The sequence below is a fragment of the Colobus angolensis genome, unplaced genomic scaffold (assembly GCF_000951035.1).
Source record: "Colobus angolensis palliatus isolate OR3802 unplaced genomic scaffold, Cang.pa_1.0 Scaffold372, whole genome shotgun sequence".
In the NCBI taxonomy this organism is placed as follows: domain Eukaryota; kingdom Metazoa; phylum Chordata; class Mammalia; order Primates; family Cercopithecidae; genus Colobus; species Colobus angolensis.
The window spans coordinates 161,750-180,754 of NW_012117066.1; the positions used below are offsets into that span (position 1 = coordinate 161,750).

Consider the following 19,005-nt stretch of genomic DNA (forward strand, 5'->3'; position numbering starts at 1 on the left):
TAGGAATTTGTGATGCAGTGGTGCAGGTTTGCTGGCAGTGGGGGTGCCAGGTTGCTTGTCAGGCTAAGCATGTGTGGGTGTGGTGGGCCAGCAGGCTGTTTGGTGGGCTTTCCAGGAAGGTGGAGCCACTGCTGCACTGGCTGTTGAGTAGTGGTGTGGTGTGCTGTGTGACTGCCTGGGGCTCTTTCTGGGCCACCTCCAGTCAAGCTGTCAGGCCAAGGGTATGTGGAGGGGGGCCTGAGTGGTTACATGGTGCTTTCTCTGCTGGGAGAGGGAGGTGAGACATCTCTAGGACAGCTATTGGACCAGAAGTGGCTGGGCAGCTGTGCCAGGATCTCACCAGTGGGTAGAGCCACTTTCAAGCTGGCTGTTATGATGGGTGTGAGAGCACATGAGCTGGGTGACTTCACAGGGTTTCCCCACTGTGAAAGTTTGCTTGTTTCCCTGGGGAATAGGGTACCTGATGAATTCAGATGTTGTGGTCTTGGTTGTTCCTTTGGGCCTAGGCTCTGGGCAGCTGGCGTATTGGTGCTGCAGGCACCCTTATGAATGTAGTGGAATGACGGTGGAACCTCAGAGATGGAGGGGATTGGTGGCTACCGACCCCCAACACAAGATGCACTCCAGCAATAGGTCAGGTTTCAAGATGGCACCATGCTGTAGCAGCTGAGGTCATGGGGGTTGGAATGCCAAAGTGGTTCCTGTTCTGGGGCAATGCAGCCACATGAACGCCCAGTAACTCTCCACGTGGGTTTCTGGTCCTGTAAGTACCAGGAGACCCTTTTATAGCAATGACTGTTCCTGTCTGTGGAGGTGATGGGGCGAAGGATTCCAGCTTACTTTTTCCCCATGAGAAGAAGTTTCCCTGGCTCTGAGCTGATCCCAGTGGGGGATAGCATATGGCAGAGGGAGGATATCTCATTTCCCTCTCTGTGGTGCTATCCTGGGCTTCCATTCTCTTTTTTTTTTTTTTTTTTTTTTTTGAGGCGGAGTCTCGCTCTATCGCCCGGACTGGAGTGCAGTGGCCAGATCTCAGCTCACTGCAAGCTCCGCCTCCCGGGTTTACGCCATTCTCCTGCCTCAGCCTCCCAAGTAGCTGGGACTACAGGCGCCCGCCACCTCGCCTGGCTAGTTTTTGTATTTTTAGTAGAGACGGGGTTTCACCATGTTAGCCAGGATGGTCTCGATCTCCTGACCTCATGATCCGCCCGTCTCGGCCTCCCAAAGTGCTGGGATTACAGGCTTGAGCCACCGCGCCCAGCCTTCCATTCTCTATAGAAATTTTGTTGCTCCCCCAGTGCTTTCCAGTGTACTTCATCAGTAACTCCAGTCAAAGCATAGTTTATTTATTGTTTTGGTACCTTTTTGTGTCAGGCAACTCTAGTTGGCCATCATGCTGACATCACTATAAGTTACTCTAGAATGCTTAATTTAAAAACTGAGCAAAAAGTATCACATCTTGGGATATGGTACCTCCTTGTCAAAGTAGTGTTAAGAACTTTGTAGTAGAAAGATAGATTAAACCTTTTCCTCAGAATCATGTGGAGATTACTTTATATAGGGAACATACATTTTAGAATAGTTTTTGAATATAATAAATATGTGTACTTATTATCTTGGCCACCAAGATCATTGCCATTCACTCAAGACAAGAAAGGATTCACTGCTTTCCTTGGTGGTGAGTTTCTTTTTGATGTTTTATCAGAGCTTTGTGGAACTGTGGCTGTCATCCTGGTTATGTGCTCAAAAACTTGGCTGCAGAAGCAGTACTAGCAGTAGTAACATCCATTTTTTCCTGCAAGATGTGAAATGAGGAAATGCTTATTAAAACAGGAGTCGACATGTTTTTAAATAAAGGGTTGTTGTGAACATTTTAGGCTTTCTGTGCTATAAAGTCTGTCACAATTCTTCAATTCTGCTTTTGCAGCACAAAGGCAGCCATAGACAATGTGTAAATGAATATGGCTGTGTTCCAATAAAACTTTATTTACAAAAACAGGTGGTGAGCCAGATTTGGCCCATGGGACACAGTTTGCCAACTCTTGCTCTAAAGTCAGGATAGAAAGGCGTTAACTGCAAGTATACGTGTTTTGGAATTTGAAGTTGGAAATTTTCTGCTCCTGGGACTTTAAGAAACACAGAAGATTTTGGGAAAAAGTATTTTTTTAATCAAAGCATGAGACTTACAATTGTGATCAAACTGTTTTCATTACTTAGATAATCATAATTGAATTTTTGCTGACCCATTGTTTTGTGGCAAAATCTACTTGCAGTCTTTAGCAGACAGCTGGGGCATAAATAATTAGAAAACCATTTATGGTAAATTCTTAAGAGACAACATTATTAATTTGTATATACTGTAGTTTAGCATGTATATGAAAACTGCTACTAAAAGACATCGCTTTTTTTTCTCAGCACAATGGTGTGTCCAACTTTAGCATATGGAAGCATTTCTACGGTGTAAGTTATTCTGAGGAAAAGACATAATTTGTAAATGCTGTCAAGTAAACTATGCATTTCCACATGCTGCTTGGGTGACTTGATACATCTCTGCAAAAACTGTCCCATAACAGTGCAGGAAAAGAGGACCCTGGTGCAGAGTTTAAGTAGCTCTTTCCAGATGTTTCTGCCCAGAAGTCGTCCTCGTGTTCCTGCAATATGAACAGTATCACAAAGGGCTGTTCAACTTCCATTCTTGGCAATTAATTAAAGATACTTGGCAAATGATTATATTTTTAAAACTTTCTGTGGCTTCATTTGTGGATAAAGTGAAACCAAGAGTAGGAAAAAACTTGAGCAAGACTTTAATAAAAGAATAAGTTATTAGTAAGGGAAAATATGTCGATTGTAGAATGCTTTAAAATTAATGAACTGTTCTACTGTCTGCCCAGCAGACACTCCATGAACAAGTTGTTTTACAAGTCATAATGTGTATGGTCAACATACTGTATGCAGAAAAGATTGTGAGACATTGTATTTTTTAGTTCCACATATGAAAAATCATACATACACTTTAATCACAACTGCTCAAACTCTTTTTGTTAACTTTTTAAATTAAAAATACTTATGTTTATTATAGAGAATTTAGAAACAATGAAAACTAGAGGAACTAAAATCTCATTGTCATGGCCACCAGCCAAGGGGAACTGCTTTTTTAAAATGTTATTTATAGAAACTCTAAGAGAACAGAGATACTGCAGAATGAAATAAGGGTGAGGTAAAATATTTGTCTTGCTAACTGATAAGCAAGTCACAATGCGAACAGCGGAGGACCTCGTGATGGGTTACAGGCATTATTAATGGAGTAGGATGTGTAACCAGTGAGCTTTAGATTGCCCCTTGACAATGTCTTGCAGTTGGATGTTTAACAGAAAGCCTATAGAAGGGAAAAGATTTCAGGTTACATAAAACTCAAATTATTGCTTCTATATTCAATAGGAAGAAAGGAAAAAACAGTAATGCACCTAGAGGAAAACATATGAGAATAGCTTCATAATTTCAGGTAGGCAAAGGTTCTTAAACAAGACACAAAAATCAGTAACCAAAAAAAAAAAATCAGTAACCATAAAAGAATTGTACTGCATTTGAGTTGAGGATGTTTAAAAATGGAAACACATCATAAAAAGAGTGAAAAGATAAACCATGGACAGGGTAAAGACATTACAACAATATATTTGGTAAAAGATTTTTATTCAGAATATATAAAGAACCCCTACAGATTGTTAAGAAAAAGTTAAGCCATTTAATTTAAATGGCTTAAACAGACAGTTCATATGAGGGGATATCCAAATGGCTGCTAAGCATGTGAAAAGGTAGTCAATCAAAATCTTTAGTCCTTAGGTAACTACAAATTAAAATCTCAGTGTGACACTATCAGAATGGCTGAAATGAAAAACACTACCAAGTGTTGGTGAGGATAGGGAGCAATAGGAACTTTCATACACTGCTGGTGGGAGTTTAAATGGTAAACCACTTTGAAAAACTGTCAGTGTATCTTAAAGCTAAACATTGCCCATGCTATGATCTGGCTACTGTATTCCTAGGTATTTAGCCAAGATAAATATGGACATATATCCACCAAAACACATGGATAACAATATTCATAGTAGTTTCATTTACAATAACTGCAAACTGGAAATAACCCAAAAGTCCGTCAATAAGAGAATGGAGAAATACATTATAGTATGTTTATACAAGAGAAAACCAAACAACAGTAAAGAGAAAATAACTTGTTTCTAGCCAAGATAAAGCAGCAGGGATTGGATTTACCTTCTCACTTGAAACAACCAAAAATACCCAGATAATGTATATGAAATAATGTTTTTCAAAACCTGGAACTTTCGACAACAAAAGATAGTTATCACTCAGAGATAGAAAATAAATGAATTGAGTCATAAAATGTCCCCAGCTTACTGCCTTGGGAGTTTCCTAGTCTTGCTGCAGGGAGGGGTATGCTAGGCAGAACCTGTTAGACATCTTGAGTTAAGGAGATAGACTTAAGAGTTCAGCAAGATGGCTGGGCATGGTGGCTCAAGCCTGTAATCCCAGCACTTTGGGAGGCCAAGGCAGATGGATCACCTGAGGTCAGGAGTTCAAGACCAGACTGGCCAACATGGTGAAACCCCATCTCTACCAAAAGTACAAATGTTAGCCAGGCATAATGGTGAGTGCCTGTAATCTCAGCTACTCGGGAGGCTGAAGCAGGAGAATCTCTTGAACCCAGGAGGCAGAGGTTGCAGTCAACCGAGATCTCACCGGGCAACAGAGTGAGACTTTGTCTAGGAAAAAAAAAAAAAAGAGTCCAGCGAGACCAAGTGATGCTGGTCTGCAGGACAGAGTACCAGAGAGGAGAGAACTACACAGACAGAAGACTATGGAGCTCTGCAGGAGATCCTCCATAAGGATGCAGCATACGAGTGATGAGCACACACATTTGAGGAAACAATCTGAGGTTGAGGAAAGAATCTTCCAAGAGAATGAAAAAGAACAGTGCCCAACATTCATTCAGGACCAAGAACAGTGACTGTTCCCGCTAGGCATACTTTAAAAACTCATAATCCAGGAGGCATTGAATAGAATACTCAGGAAGCTTTCACCTCAGTATTGGGGGAATAGTTAACCCTAGACTGTGTCCTGCTCTGGATCTAATAAATTATAACATCTATACTGAAATGATTAATCTGTTTCTAAATAACTTAACTGTATCCTAGCACAAAGTATGGGAATATAAAAATATCCAGCACCCAACAAGGTACAATTCAAGATGTCTAGCATTTAGTCAAAGATTACCAGGCTTGCACAGAAGCAGAAAAATATTAACATTATTCCCCATAATGAGGAGAATAATCACTCAATTGAAAGCAATTCAGAACTGGCACATATTTTAGAATATGGAAACAAAGATATTAAAAATTACTAAAACCGTATTCCATATATTCATAAAGTTAAGTAGAAGCATGGAAGATATTAAAAAGACACCCAAATCTAACTTCTTGAGATGAAAATGACAAGATTTGAGATGAAAAATATACTGGATGGGATTAATGGCAGATTAGACATTGCAGAAGAAAAAAACAAGTGAACTTGAAGATATTACAGCAGAAACTCTCCGAAGTGAAATATAAAAAGGAAAAATAGAATTCAAAAAAGATGAACAGAGCATCAGTGAACTCTGGGACCACTTCAGGTTGGCTAATATATGGGCAATTAGAGTACCAAAAGGAGAAGAGATAGGGATGACAGAAAAAATATTTGAAGAAATAATAGAAAAGTTTCCAAACTTGATGAAAACTATAAATCCAAGAATGTCAATAAACTCCAAGTACTAGAAACATGAAAAAAAAATGGCATCAAGTCACATCATAATCAAATTGCTCAAGACCACTGATACAGAAAAAAAATTTAAAAGCCCTTAGGAAAAATAGACATATTACGTACATGGGAACAAAGTTAAGAATGACAGTAAATTCTCTACCTCCTGTCATTCATGCAAGTGAAGCAACATCTTTAAAGTACTAAAAGAATAAAATTGTTAACCTAAAATCTCATACCTTTTAGGTTGAGATCTTTTAAAATATCTTTTAAAAATGAAGGTAAAATAAAGACATTTTCAGATATACAAATGCTACACTACACCTGCCCCATAAGAATTGTTGAAGGAAGTTCTTTAGGCTGAAGGAAAATATCAGATGGAAATATAGATTTTCTCAAAGGAATGACTGCACCAAAAATGATAACTACATGGGTAACTATATTTTAAAAATTTCTCCTAAATTAAGCATCTTTTAAAGATTGATTCTTTAAATACAAATAATACTCATCTGTTGTAGAGTTTATAACATATGTATAAGTAAATTATGTATAACAGTAACAGTATAAATGCCAGAAAAGGATAAATTAAGGAGGTGAAAAACTTGTACAATGAAAACTACAAAGCATTGCTAAAAGAAATTAAAGAAGTCATAAATAAGTATAAAGACATGCCATGTTCATGAATTGGAAGACTATCATAAAAGGAAGTATGATATTATAAGGTTCTTATTATGATGCATGTAAAATGGTATCACATTACTTGAAGGTATACTGTGATAAGTTAAAGATGTAAGTTTATAAACCCTAAAACAGCCATCAAAGTGACAAAATAAAGCGTTTTAGCTTATATGCCAGAAATGAAATAAAATGGAATCCTAAAAATATTCAAATATCGCCTGTAATCCCAGCACTTTGGGAGGCTGATGTGGGTGGATCACCTGAGGTCAGGAGTTCGAGACCAGCCTGGCCAACATAGCAAAACCCCATCTCTACTAAAAGTACAAAAATTAGCAGGGTGTGGTGGCACACGCCTGTAATCCCAGCTATTCAGTAGGCTGAGGCAAGGGAATTGCTTGAACCTGGGAGGCAGAGGTTGCAGTAAGCCAAGATCATGCCACTGCACTCCAGCCTGGGTGACAGAGTGAAACTCCATCTCAAAAAAAAAAATTCAAATAAATGGATAAATGTATGATGTTTATGGGTCAAGAAACTCAATATTGTTATGATAACCATTCTCTTCAAATTGACCTATAGATTTAACACAATTCTAATACAATTCTTAGCAGACTTTTAATATAAATTGACAAACTGATTAAAATTCTTATGAAAATGTAGAAGCCCTAGAATAGCCAAAACAAATTTTAAAAAGGAGAAGAAAATTGCAAGACTTGTACTCCGTAATCTATATATTATTAGCTCCAGTAATCAAGATAGCATGTTATTGGTGTAAAGATAGGCAAATAGATAATGGAATAGAATAGAGCATGAAAATAGTCCTACACACACACACACACACACACACACACACACACACACACATATATATATGGACAATTGATTTTTTATAAAGGAGAAAAGTAGTCTTTTTAACAAAAATGTGAACTTCAATCCATATCTTGTACAATATACAAAAACTAACTCAGACTCAACAACCTAAGAATAGAAGGAAATTACTCCAATATAATAAAGACTGTATAAGAAAAACCTACGGTGAACATCATACTCAATGGTGAAAGCAAGAACAAAATAAGGATGCCCACTTTTGCCACTTCTATTTAACACAGAACTGGAAATTCTAGGAAAAGCGATTAGGCAAGAAAAAGAAATAAAAGGCTTCCAAATTGGAAATGAAGAAGGAATACTTTTCCTCTTCACAGATGATATGATCTTATATGTAGAATCCTAAAATATCCACAAAAAGATTGTTAGAACTAATAAATGAATTCACCAAAGTAGCAGGATACAAGGTCAACATACAAAAATCAATTGCATTTCTATATACTAAAAAGATCAATCTGAAAAGCAAATCAAGTTAACAATTCTATTTACAATAGCATCAAAAGAATAAAGAACTTGGCGATTAACTTAATCAAGGAGGTGAAAAACTTGTACAATGAAAACTACAAAGTATTGCTGAAAGAAATTAAAGACATAAAGAAGTATAAAGACATCCCATGTTCATGAATTGGAAAACTTAGTATTGTTAAGCTATCAGTACTATGCAAAGCAATCTATGGATTTAATGCAATTCCTATCAAAATCCCAGTTGTTGTTGGTGTAAAGATAGGCAAATAGATAATGGAATAGAATAGAGCATAAAAATAGACCCATACACACACACACACACACACACATATATATGGACAATTGATCTTTATACATATATATGGACAATTTTCTATTTGAAAGAAATAGAAAAAAGCCATTCTGAAATTTATATGGAGTCTCAAAGGACCCCAAATAGTCAAAATAATCTTGAAAAAATAACAAAGTTGGAGGACTCATACTTTCTGATTTCAAAACTTACTGCAGAGCTATAGTAATCAAAACAGTGTGACACTGGCATAAAGACAGACATGGAGATCAATGGAATAGAATAGAGAGCCAAGAATTAAACCCTAGAATATATGATCGAATGATTTTTGACAATGGTGCCAAGACCATTCAATGGGAAAAGACATCATGTATAAAAATTAATTCAAAGTGGATCAAACATTTCAATGTAAAACCTAAAACTATAAAACTCTTAGAAGAAAACGTAGAGCAAAATCTTCATGATATTGGTTTTGGCAATGATTTCTCAGATGTGACACCAAAGGCACCAGGAACAAAAGAAAAATAGCCAACTGGACTTTATGAATATTAAAATTTTGTGCCTCAAAAAGACACTATCAACAGAGTATAAATAAGCAACTCACAGAGTGGAAGAAAGTATTAGCAAATCATATATCTGATAAGGGATTGATATCCAGAGTATATAGAGAACTTCTAAAATTCAACAACAGCATCACGAGGTCAGGAGATTGAGACCATCCTGGCTAACACGGTGAAACCCCGTCTCTACTAAAAAAATACAAAAAACTAGCCGGGCGAGGTGGCGGGCGCCTGTAGTCCCAGCTACTCGGGAGGCTGAGGTAGCAGTGAGCTGAGATCCGGCCACTGCACTCCAGCCTGGGCGACAGAGCAAGACTCCATCTAAAAAAAAAAAAAAAAAAAAAATTCAACAACAGCAAAGCAAACAGCATGATTCATAAATGAGCAAAGGACTTGAATAGACATTTATCCAAAGAAGATATACAAATGGTCAATAAGCACATAAAAAGATGTTCAGTGTTTAGGAGGGATGAGAGTAAGGGAAGAAATGAGGATTACCAACGGATACAAAAACTTTTGGGTGATGGATATGTGCATTATCTGATTGTGGTGGTGGTTTCATGGGTGAATACATATGAGAAAACTTATCAAATTGTACACTTCCAATATGTATAATTGATTATGTGTCAATTATACCTCAATGAAACTGTTTAAAATGAACTACTGATATAAGCAACAACCAAAATAATTTCAGAGCCATTATATTGGAAATAAGAAGCCAGATGCAAAAGTATGTACAGTATCATTTCATGTATATTTAGTTCAAGAATAGACAAAGATAGTTTTTGATGAAAATAAAATCAGAATATTGGATACCAACAGGGGGTGAGGGTGGCTATTGAATAGTGAGGGGCATGAGGGAACCTTCCAGGGTGTTGGAAATATTCTAAATCTTGACCAGGGTGGGGATTACATGGGTCTTAAAAGTATAAGAATTCATACATTTACAGTGAGCATACTTTATGAACTTTATGTATACCTCAATTAAAAAAAAAAGAAGAAGAGGAAAAGGAGGAAGAAGACAATGCAGTGAATCAAATGCCAGTACTGAAATGGCAATAAAAGTCTCTGGAACAGCATGAGATTGCCCCTTGGGAGTGACCAGAAAACAAAGATGCTTTTTAAAGAAAAGCATAAGGCATACTCTCATTTGAGAGTGTCCAGCCCAGAACCCCTACAGAATTGGAAGCTGATTCCAAAGCAGACACTGTGTCTCTTCCAGCTGGTGTTTGTCAAGCCTTCTGTTTCTAATGGCATAAATATAACTGACTGCTGCTGAAAAATTAAGAGCATTTCTGCTTATGAAAAAATAAAGAAATTGGAGTAAAAAGACCTTTTTAAGAAAAGAATTTCAGTGTTCACTAATTCATGCTGCTGTAAATTTCTTGGATTCAAAGTCAACAGCAGAAAAAATCTAATTTGCTTCTATTAAAAATGGAGCAATAAGCTTAAAACTTTGTGTGTTTGGAAAGCCCTTTACCATGTTGCAGAAGGAGAACATCTTCAGGCTTTTAGTTTGGGAATAATGGTACAGTCCTGGCATCTTAGCCTCTTCTTTGTTTAGGGCCAGGATTCCCCTTCAAATTTCTGACTTGTTTCTGAGTATACTTGTACCCATGAGTTGGAGGCATAAAGTGGAACATAGAAGGAACATCTCTACCAATGCTTATGGCCTTCTCCACTGTGGACAGAGTCCCTCTTTGCCATCCCCAACTTTGGCTGACTTGACTTTAATTGGTATTTCACTCTCCCATCCTAGTGGTATCTACCAACTGTCTCCTGTGGAGGAGTCTTGGTCCTGGCCATCCTAGTGTTAACCTGGTGACAGGAAGACCAGAAAGAAGCCATAATGATTCCTCTTCCATCAAGGCAGATCTGCCTGACTCCTATTGTTTACTCTTGCCTCCTTCACATCCCTCCATCTCTAGATTGTGAAAGGAGTTGTTCCCTGGTGGGTGAGCTCCAAATCAAGAAATGAAGTATGAGACCTAAAAAAATCTTAGGTCACAGATTCTGTTTGCAGAAGATGTTGAGAGACCATCAGAGGAAGTGGACACTGGGGATGATGTAAGCTGGAGACACGAGGAAAACTGGGGCTACCAGCACCCATTTTTTATGGCAAAAACGATACACATTGACTTTTGAGTGTTCCTTCTCTATAACACCCCCTCTGCCCTGATTTCTTAAATAACTCTTTTTAGTATTTAATCACTACTAAGTTCAAAGGCAAAAAAACCTTAGTTTTTCTATATATGAATATTTCTCTTGTTCTAGAGTTTGCCTGCTTCACAGAAACCTACACAATCTGAGAGTATAAATTCCTTCCTTTGGAAGCTTGTCATTCAATTTATAGCAATATTGAAAAATAAATACATTATAAATTTGTTATTAGTGTCTGAACAAACTCTACTCTGATACCCATATCTTAAATATGGTCTTCTTATAAATAAACCCAAGTTATACAGAGTAGATATTTTTGTGCATTTCAACCATAACACAGTGACTTTAGGACTATAAATAGTTCTAAGAAAAAATGAGTATTTTATGTACTTTAATTTTTTTCTCAAAATTTCCATTCCCTCCCACACTTATACACACAAAACCCAAACCATAAAAAGGTGTTTTTAAAATAACTTCTAAATTCCCCACTATGTTATGTTTCCAGGCCAGATTACAGTTAAAACAAAGTTTTGACAGACAGAATAACTTATCACTTAGGCCACAAATCTTAGTCTTTGGGGAACAAAATGAATCATAGCACAGTCTTCTGGGCATTGTCATTGTATGTTAGTGGTCTATCTTTTCCTCCCAGTGATGATGTGATCTGATTTTTGATGACGTAGGAATTTGGCAAGTGGAGACTTCCCATGTCAACTGTCTTCCTTCCCTACCAGGGATGCACACTCCTTGGTTAGTTTGGAGAAACAGAGCAGAAGTCAATGTCCTTTTGTTCCTAATTGTATTCTCTTTGTATTTTTTTATACATTTGATGCATGCTTTTGCTTATAGCCATGTCCATTTATTTTTCCCCATTAACTCATCACACATGTATCAAGTGCCTACCATGTGAACCTGGACTCTGTATTAGTCTGTTCTCATGCTACTAATGAAGACATACCTGAGACTGGGTAATTAATTATAAAGGAAAGAGATTTGATTGACTCACAGTTCCACATGGTTGGGGAGGTCTCCCAGTCATGGCGGGAGGCAAAGCAGGAGCAAAGGAATGCCTTACATGGCGGCAGGCAAGAGAGAGCTTGTGCCGGGGAAATCCCATTTGTAAAACCATCAGAGCGTGTGAGACTTAATTCACTACCACGAGAATAGTATGGGGAAACTGCCCCATGATTCAGTTACCTCCCACTCAGTCCCTCCCACGACATGTGGAAATTATGAGAGCTACAGTTTAGGATGAGATTTGGACGGGGACACAGCGAAACCATAGCAGACTCTGAAGTCAGATTCCCTGGTTAATACCTCAGTTCTGCTGCTTAGTAATTCTGAACCTTGGGCAAGGTCCAGTGCCTCAGTTTTCTCATTTGTAAAATGAGGGTAATAATAGTACCTATCACATAGGTTGTCTTGAGGATTGCATGAGTTACAGATAAGGGGTTTAGAACATTGTTTGACTCATAGTAAATACTATGTAGGTGGTGGTGTTACTGTTGTTGCTGCAACAAATGCCAGGCCATGGAATTTACCTTGTTGGCACATCAGTTTCCCTAAGACCAACCTCTTTAAAGCTGGGTACCCAAGCATGTTTCTTCTCAAGGCACTTTCCTTCTAATGTCATGGGTACTGTCTACTCAGGCCTGATTTATCCACATCAGAGTTCCCCAGCCTTGAAACTGCTGGTTTTGTGGACCAGATAATTATTTCTTGTGGGATTGTCCTGTTAGAATTTTAGCAGCATCCATGGTCTCTACCCAATAGATGCCAGTGAGAAACTCTTTCAGTTATGACAAGCAAAAAATATCCCAGACTTTGCGAAATGTCCCTCTGTGGACAAAATTGCCTGTGGTTTTGAAAACCACCTATTTAAACTGGTAAATCCTCCTGCAGAGGCGGCACTGTGGCTGCCCACTGCATTCTAAGGCAGCTGCTGGTTACATGTTGTCATCTCCTCTTCTCCCTGGGCTTGTTTTTGACACCTGGAATATTTCTCTTGTTCTTGAGTTTGCCTGCTTCACAGAAACCCACACAATCTGAGAGTATGAAGAGTTTGAAGAGTCATGTTAGATCTGCCTCTTGAACCACATGTTTGGAGGCACAGGGTCATTTCTGCTGTTATACTGAGGTCTCTGTAGTAGGAGGGAACTCCTCTTTAAAGTATTCTCCCCCTTCTCAATCTCGGGCTTTTCTGGAAAGAGGAAGAAAGCACATAGCCTTCTTCGGACTTCTGATTGTGGCTGCCCTTGAAGACAAGCCACCCAGCCCTTGTAGCTTAAGGAATTTACTGCTTATCACTATGAAGAAGAAGCAGGTGTCCCAAAATCTCACTCTTGGGAAATCTTTCTGTGTGAGATGGGGCAGTATGGTCCTTGGTCCAGGTTCGCCATGTCCCTTGCCCTTGTTAAGAGTGACACAGATGGTTAATGTTGATCGAATGCTCACCATGTCCCAGACCCTGGGCTAAGCACTTTATAAGGATTGGCCTGTTAATTTTTCACATTTACCATCTAAGGCAGATATTTTTGTCTCAATTTCATAGATGAGGAGACCTCAGCATAGAGATATTAAATCCACTGCTACCAAGCGGCAGAAGCATGGATTTAAACCCAGGCATCTGGCTGCAAAGTTCTGAACCCCAGTGATGCATATCCTCCCATCTGCTCACATGGCACCATCTCCCTTGGTCTCTAGAAAGTGGCGGCTTGCTCCTTGGACTGTCCCCTGTTTCTGCTCTAGTTAGATTTAGGCTCCTACATTCCATCCTGGTCATATACAACTGTCCATCATTAGATTACCCTCACGCTGACCTGAAATGTGATGGAAGTAGTTTCGTTTTGTTTTCATGGTAGTAATGTCACTGAGACTCACCCGCTGTCCAAACCCTATTTTTTGGTTCTCCCTATGCTGAACACTAAACCGATTTCTTCCCTGCCTTTAGGCTGACCTTGAGCTTCTGCTAACTGATAAGTCTCCCGTGAGGTGTAAACTGACCTTTTACATTGCATTAAAACCTTTGAGCTAAACCCATTGGCCACAGAGTTTACGTTGCTGGCAGCAGGTTTCCTAACACCTACATTTCCCTAAGACTAACCTCTTTAAAACTGTTAATTCTCTAAGCAAATAGTGGTCACTTTTAATACATGTTCAGCTCCTTCCCAGATACAGGATTCCATATAAGCCAAATATAAAGATCTTAGGATGGAAAAAGATTATACCTAATTCAAAGGGCCTTTACTGGAATTATATTGTATTGAATATTGTTCAAAATATGTTGCCACTGGAAAATGTGGTGTCTTTTTCCTCCTGTGATGTTGATGGTTTATGCAAACAGGTTATGATTTGGACCATAAATCCATGCATTACCTGACTTCTCTTTGGCCTACCTTGCTTTCGTTGTGCTGAGGCCACATGGATCTGCTTTAATTTTTTTTTTTATTTTTTTATTTTTTGAGACGGAGTCTCGCTCTGATGCCCAGGCTGGAGTGCAGTGGCCGGATCTCGGCTCACTGCAAGCTCTGCCTCCCAGGTTTACGCCATTCTCCTGCCTCAGCCTCCCGAGTAGCTGGGACTACAGGCGCCCGCCACCTCGCCTGGCTAGTTTTTTGGTATTTTTTTTAGTAGAGATGGGGTTTCACTGTGTTAGCCAGGATGGTCTCGATCTCCTGACCTCATGATCCACCCATCTCGGCCTCCCAAAGTGCTGGGATTACAGGCTTGAGCCACCGCGCCTGGCCTGCTTTAATTTTCCACTTTCTCTTATAACCGTGGCTTTGAGAGCATTGTCCTTAGAGTGAAAAAAATAACAACAGCATCTATAGAAAGCACTCAGAGAAAATGAAGGCCATAAAATGTCAAAGTACAAATGAATTTTGTAGAATCTTTGTCTGAGAATATTTCTGAGTAGCATCGAGAACATTCTGTTCTCTTCCTTTATTTTCTTCCTGTGCCTTTCACAGGGAGGACAGGTCACAGAGACACACAGACCCGCAGGAGGAGGGCTTATTTTTTAGTATGGATTTATTCGTTGATTCAAATAATGCAGGAGGTTTATTGAAAACCTACTGTGTGCCAGGCACTGGAGATATGCTTCCCTCCATGGAAGAGCCCGGAGCCTAATGGGGAAGACAGGAATAAATGAGTGCAGTGCATTCAGGAGGTGCATTGCAATGGTTAAAGTCTGGCCAGAGTTTGGGATCACAGAGCAGAGTGACGATGATGACAGTGACAACCAATGTTTATTAAACACTTTCTATATCCTGGGCACTGTGCTTTCTACACATTATCTATTTTTTAATCCTCAGAACAACCTTGTGTAGTAGAAGCTACTATTGTCCCCTTTATACAAAGGAAGAAATTGAGACTCAAAGAGAAGATTTCTAAGTTGAATCTTAAAAGCCAAGTAAGAATTATCCAGGGACAATTTAAAAAATAAATAAGTAAGATGCAATGCGGGGAAAAGCATTATCCAGAGGGAAGAAGGAAGAGGTCGTGATTCTGGGATGAGGAATAGCAAATACGAAGACACGGAGCAAATGGATGAGATGACCTTTGTGTGCCAGGGTGGCAGTGGGAGCCGGGGCAGCTGAACCTCATTTACACAACCTGGTTCTGCCCATGGTTCTGGGATTTCAACCGTGTGACCTGTTGTTATGGAAGAGTAACCTGTGCTTCCCAACATCTGACTTCAGTTCTCCTTGCCCCTCAAGTGGCAGAGCCACTTAATTAGGTAATGTTCCCATGTGATTGGGGTGACTAATTCAACCTTGAAGTGGTTGTTCCGGTGACTCTGAGATTAAGCTCAACAGCTGGGCCTCTCTGGGAAAGTTGGCAGGGCTGGCAGGATCCACAGGGATGTTGAGTTCTTAGTCTCCCAAGCTGGACTTCAAGGGGCCTTGAACAAGTCACTTAACTTCTGTGACATTTGCTTTGTCCTGCAGATGCCCTGAAAGCAAAGACTATGTCTGGTTCAAGTCTATATCCCCAGAACCTACCACAGAGCCTAGTACATCATAAAGTGTAAAATGGGGATACCAGTATTATTGCAAGGCATTTCAGATGATTAATGATATTTCCAATGAAAGCCTCTAAACTGCTCCGTGAAAGGTAAGGAATAAATAAATAGTCCCCTTTCTCAAGTTTCCATAATTGACTAGTCATCATTGATCTAAGTCTTTGTATTTAGAATTGGCAGATATTCGTTGTACTAGGAAAACCGTCTTGGCCCCTGCTTCATGCAGTTTTAATTTGCAGTGGGTGGGTACAAATGAGAGCAAACCAGAGGTAGAAGTTTTTTCCATACATAGGGCATGCCTAGTGGAAAAGCAGCCTTTTCAGCAGAGGAAGGCGGGTCTAATGTGCAGCAGGACAGAAAAGCCCAGAGCCCTGATTGTGCCCATTGTCCAATGACTGCTCCTTTGCAAGGGCTGATCCCTGACATTGAATGGCGGGAGGGTGATGACTGCATTGAAATATCTACTAATAGGCAAGGCCCTCCCTTCCTCCACACCCTTTCTCCTCCGTAAAAGACTTTCTGGAAAACAGAGCAAAAACAATGCGGCAACCCCAAGGGTTGATGAGAATTGCGTTCTCCCTGCAGCTTCTATTACCCTTGTGCCTTTGTCCCCATGATCTTGGTGAAGGGTATAGCTGTCAGGTGTCTCTCCTCCCTGGTGCAGGGTAATCTGGACTGATTGACTTGTCCATTGTCCTAACGTTGGAGCTAAAACAAAACAGGAAAAGCTGCTTGGTGAGGATGAAGAGGAACTTGGTGGTCAAATGCTGTTGCTTTCCAGGCATTGGACACAGGCTCATTCTCTCTGAGAAACTTACATCCAAAGGCAGTGACTTTGAAAGGACTGTGGCTGTGGAATTAGAGACAGATGCGTAGCTGGCCATGAGTAGATATTAAATTGTATTAAACTATGCAAACTGCATTTCTCATGCAAGGCTTGTTTCAACCTTACATCAGCCCTTGAGCTGCATTTGCATTTCTATAGAGAATGAAATAAAAGCAGCATGTCACTTACTCATTTCTATTCATAACTGTGAGCTGTTATTCTAGCTCTCATCTACCCTACACAGCACTGCCAGATTAATCTTCCTAAACCTCCATCAACAGTGAGTTTAGTTCCCAGCATTTCACTGTATCAACTCATGTTTATAAGGCCCAGGTGCTGAGAGGGATATAAACAGACTTAAGAGGGGACTAATTTTAAGGTAACCGACATCCTGCTTTGTCTGGGACAATCATTGCTTGTGCTTGTTATCCTGATACAATTATTAATAGTGCCTCTTTTCACTCTCAAAAGTGATCCTGATTAGACAATGAATTACTAGGTCACCCTACTCATGTCTGTCAAGTGTTCATAAGATAAAAGGGGTGGAAAGGATGAAGGTAAATACGGTAATTTCAAAACAAGGTAGAGATTGGAGGCAGAGGAGTTAGGTGTTTGCAGAAGGAAGGGAGCCACTGGGGCTGAGAGTGATAGAGGAGGCTCATTTAGTTCTAGGACTTGGCCTTGGCTTCGAAGGATGAGGATGACTCAAAAAAAGGGGAGAGAGGCTGGCAAAGGTGTGGGAGCCATGTGAGTTAAGGATATATTCCATGGCTCTCAAAGGGTCACCTAGGTGGAGCTTCCTCTGGGAAGAGGAGAGTGGGAGCTGTGAGAGGGGAGGGACAGATCTGGAAGGCTTGAAAGGCAGGTGAGGAACTCGTGCTTTACCCTGGGGGCTGAAGGAAGCCATAGAGATACTGGCATGAAATAGCCAAGGTGAACAGGTGGATTCAACTGGTCCTGGCTTAGGACTGGCCATCCCACCACCAGCTGAAGACAGAGGATCTGACCTGCAGAAGCTGCCTCCAAACCATCACACCATGCTGCCTGCCCCTCTCCCATGGCCTGCTTGATTTCCTAGGTAAATTAAAAATTTTCACCCGTGACAGGGTGAGGCAAATGGATGTTCTGGTGTCTTGGTTTCCAGAAGCCTCCAGCCAAGAGTTGACATGAGCTTGTTCTTTTAACATCAGTTAAAATAATTATTGTAGCATGATTTCTGACAGGAACAAAACAAAAGGATACACTTACAGGAGCAGGCTGTGCAGTCAGGACATGCGTGATCCTTCAGAGGGCCTTCGGGGAGTGAGTGACTCACCACAGGGTGTTTATCTGTGCTCCATATGGGGAATCATCTTCTTCATAATTTTACTCAACTGGAATCAAAGCTAAAGCTCCATGTGCACAGCGGAGAGATTCATTTTGTCTTGTGCCTGCCTCTTCCTCCTTTCTTCCTTCCTTTTTTCTTTCTTTCAACTAGAATCATTGAGTACTCAACACATGGACACACCCTGAGCCAGGTGCTCTCACTCCATGGTCACCACAGCAACCCAGTCTTGTGAGATGGGAGCATCTTCATTTTGCAGATGGAGAAAATAAGCTGCTGAGAGGGTAGGGGAACTGCTGGAGGTGACCAGCTGTATGCATTGTTGAGCACCTTGCCAGGGTAATTATCATCAAGCAGGTCTCTGTGAATAGTTTGATTGTTTCTAGTAATGCTGTTGAGGAAATGAAACCAACAGAGAGCAATACTAGGTCAGTGATACTCAAGCCTGACTGTGCATTAGCACCATTTCAGCACTAGGTACTTAAAAAATACATGTTTCTGGGCTCTGTCCCCAAAGGTTCTGTTTTAGTGACTCCTGGTGGAGCTTAAGAATCTGTGCATTGTTTTTTTTAAGTCCACTAGAGTAATAGTTCTTCAATGATAGTATGTATCCATTGTTGAAACACAGATTCTGGGCCCCAGCCCGTGAGTGTCTGATTCAGGAGGTCTCCGGTGGGCCTGAGCATTGCATTCCATACTGCTACTCTGCAGAGGACACAGAACTGCTGCCGGAGAGGTTGCTAATGCTCATCCTGCCCAGGAGCTGCTGGGGTGGAGGGCTCCTGGACTCTGCAAGCTCAGATGGTTTGAGTCTATTTTGTGGAGGCCATGATAGGATTAGAGGAGCTAGACCCAGGGTGGCTACATATGAGCCATCCCCCCTTCTTCAAAACCTGGGATAGACATCATTCACTGACCACTGTGCTCTTTTTGACTGAGTCCTGGCTCAGGGTCCCTCTCATCTCTCTGTAGCCCGCCCATACCAAT

General features: G+C 40.3%; 1 protein-coding gene and 1 long non-coding RNA gene across 2 annotated transcripts in view; one reads left to right on the forward strand and one right to left on the reverse strand.

Moving 5' to 3' along the window:
• The window catches only part of THSD4 (thrombospondin, type I, domain containing 4), a 704,860-nt gene that overhangs the window by 67,985 nt on the left and 617,870 nt on the right, over window positions 1-19,005 (forward strand). The gene's annotated exons all lie outside the window — the stretch shown is intronic.
• Window positions 1,415-18,186, reverse strand: LOC105520202. Its single transcript, XR_001003085.1, has 4 exons — window positions 17,943-18,186; window positions 14,591-14,641; window positions 14,241-14,271; window positions 1,415-1,795 (listed from the first exon to the last, which is right to left on the reverse strand). It is a non-coding gene; the product is annotated as an uncharacterized LOC105520202 (long non-coding RNA).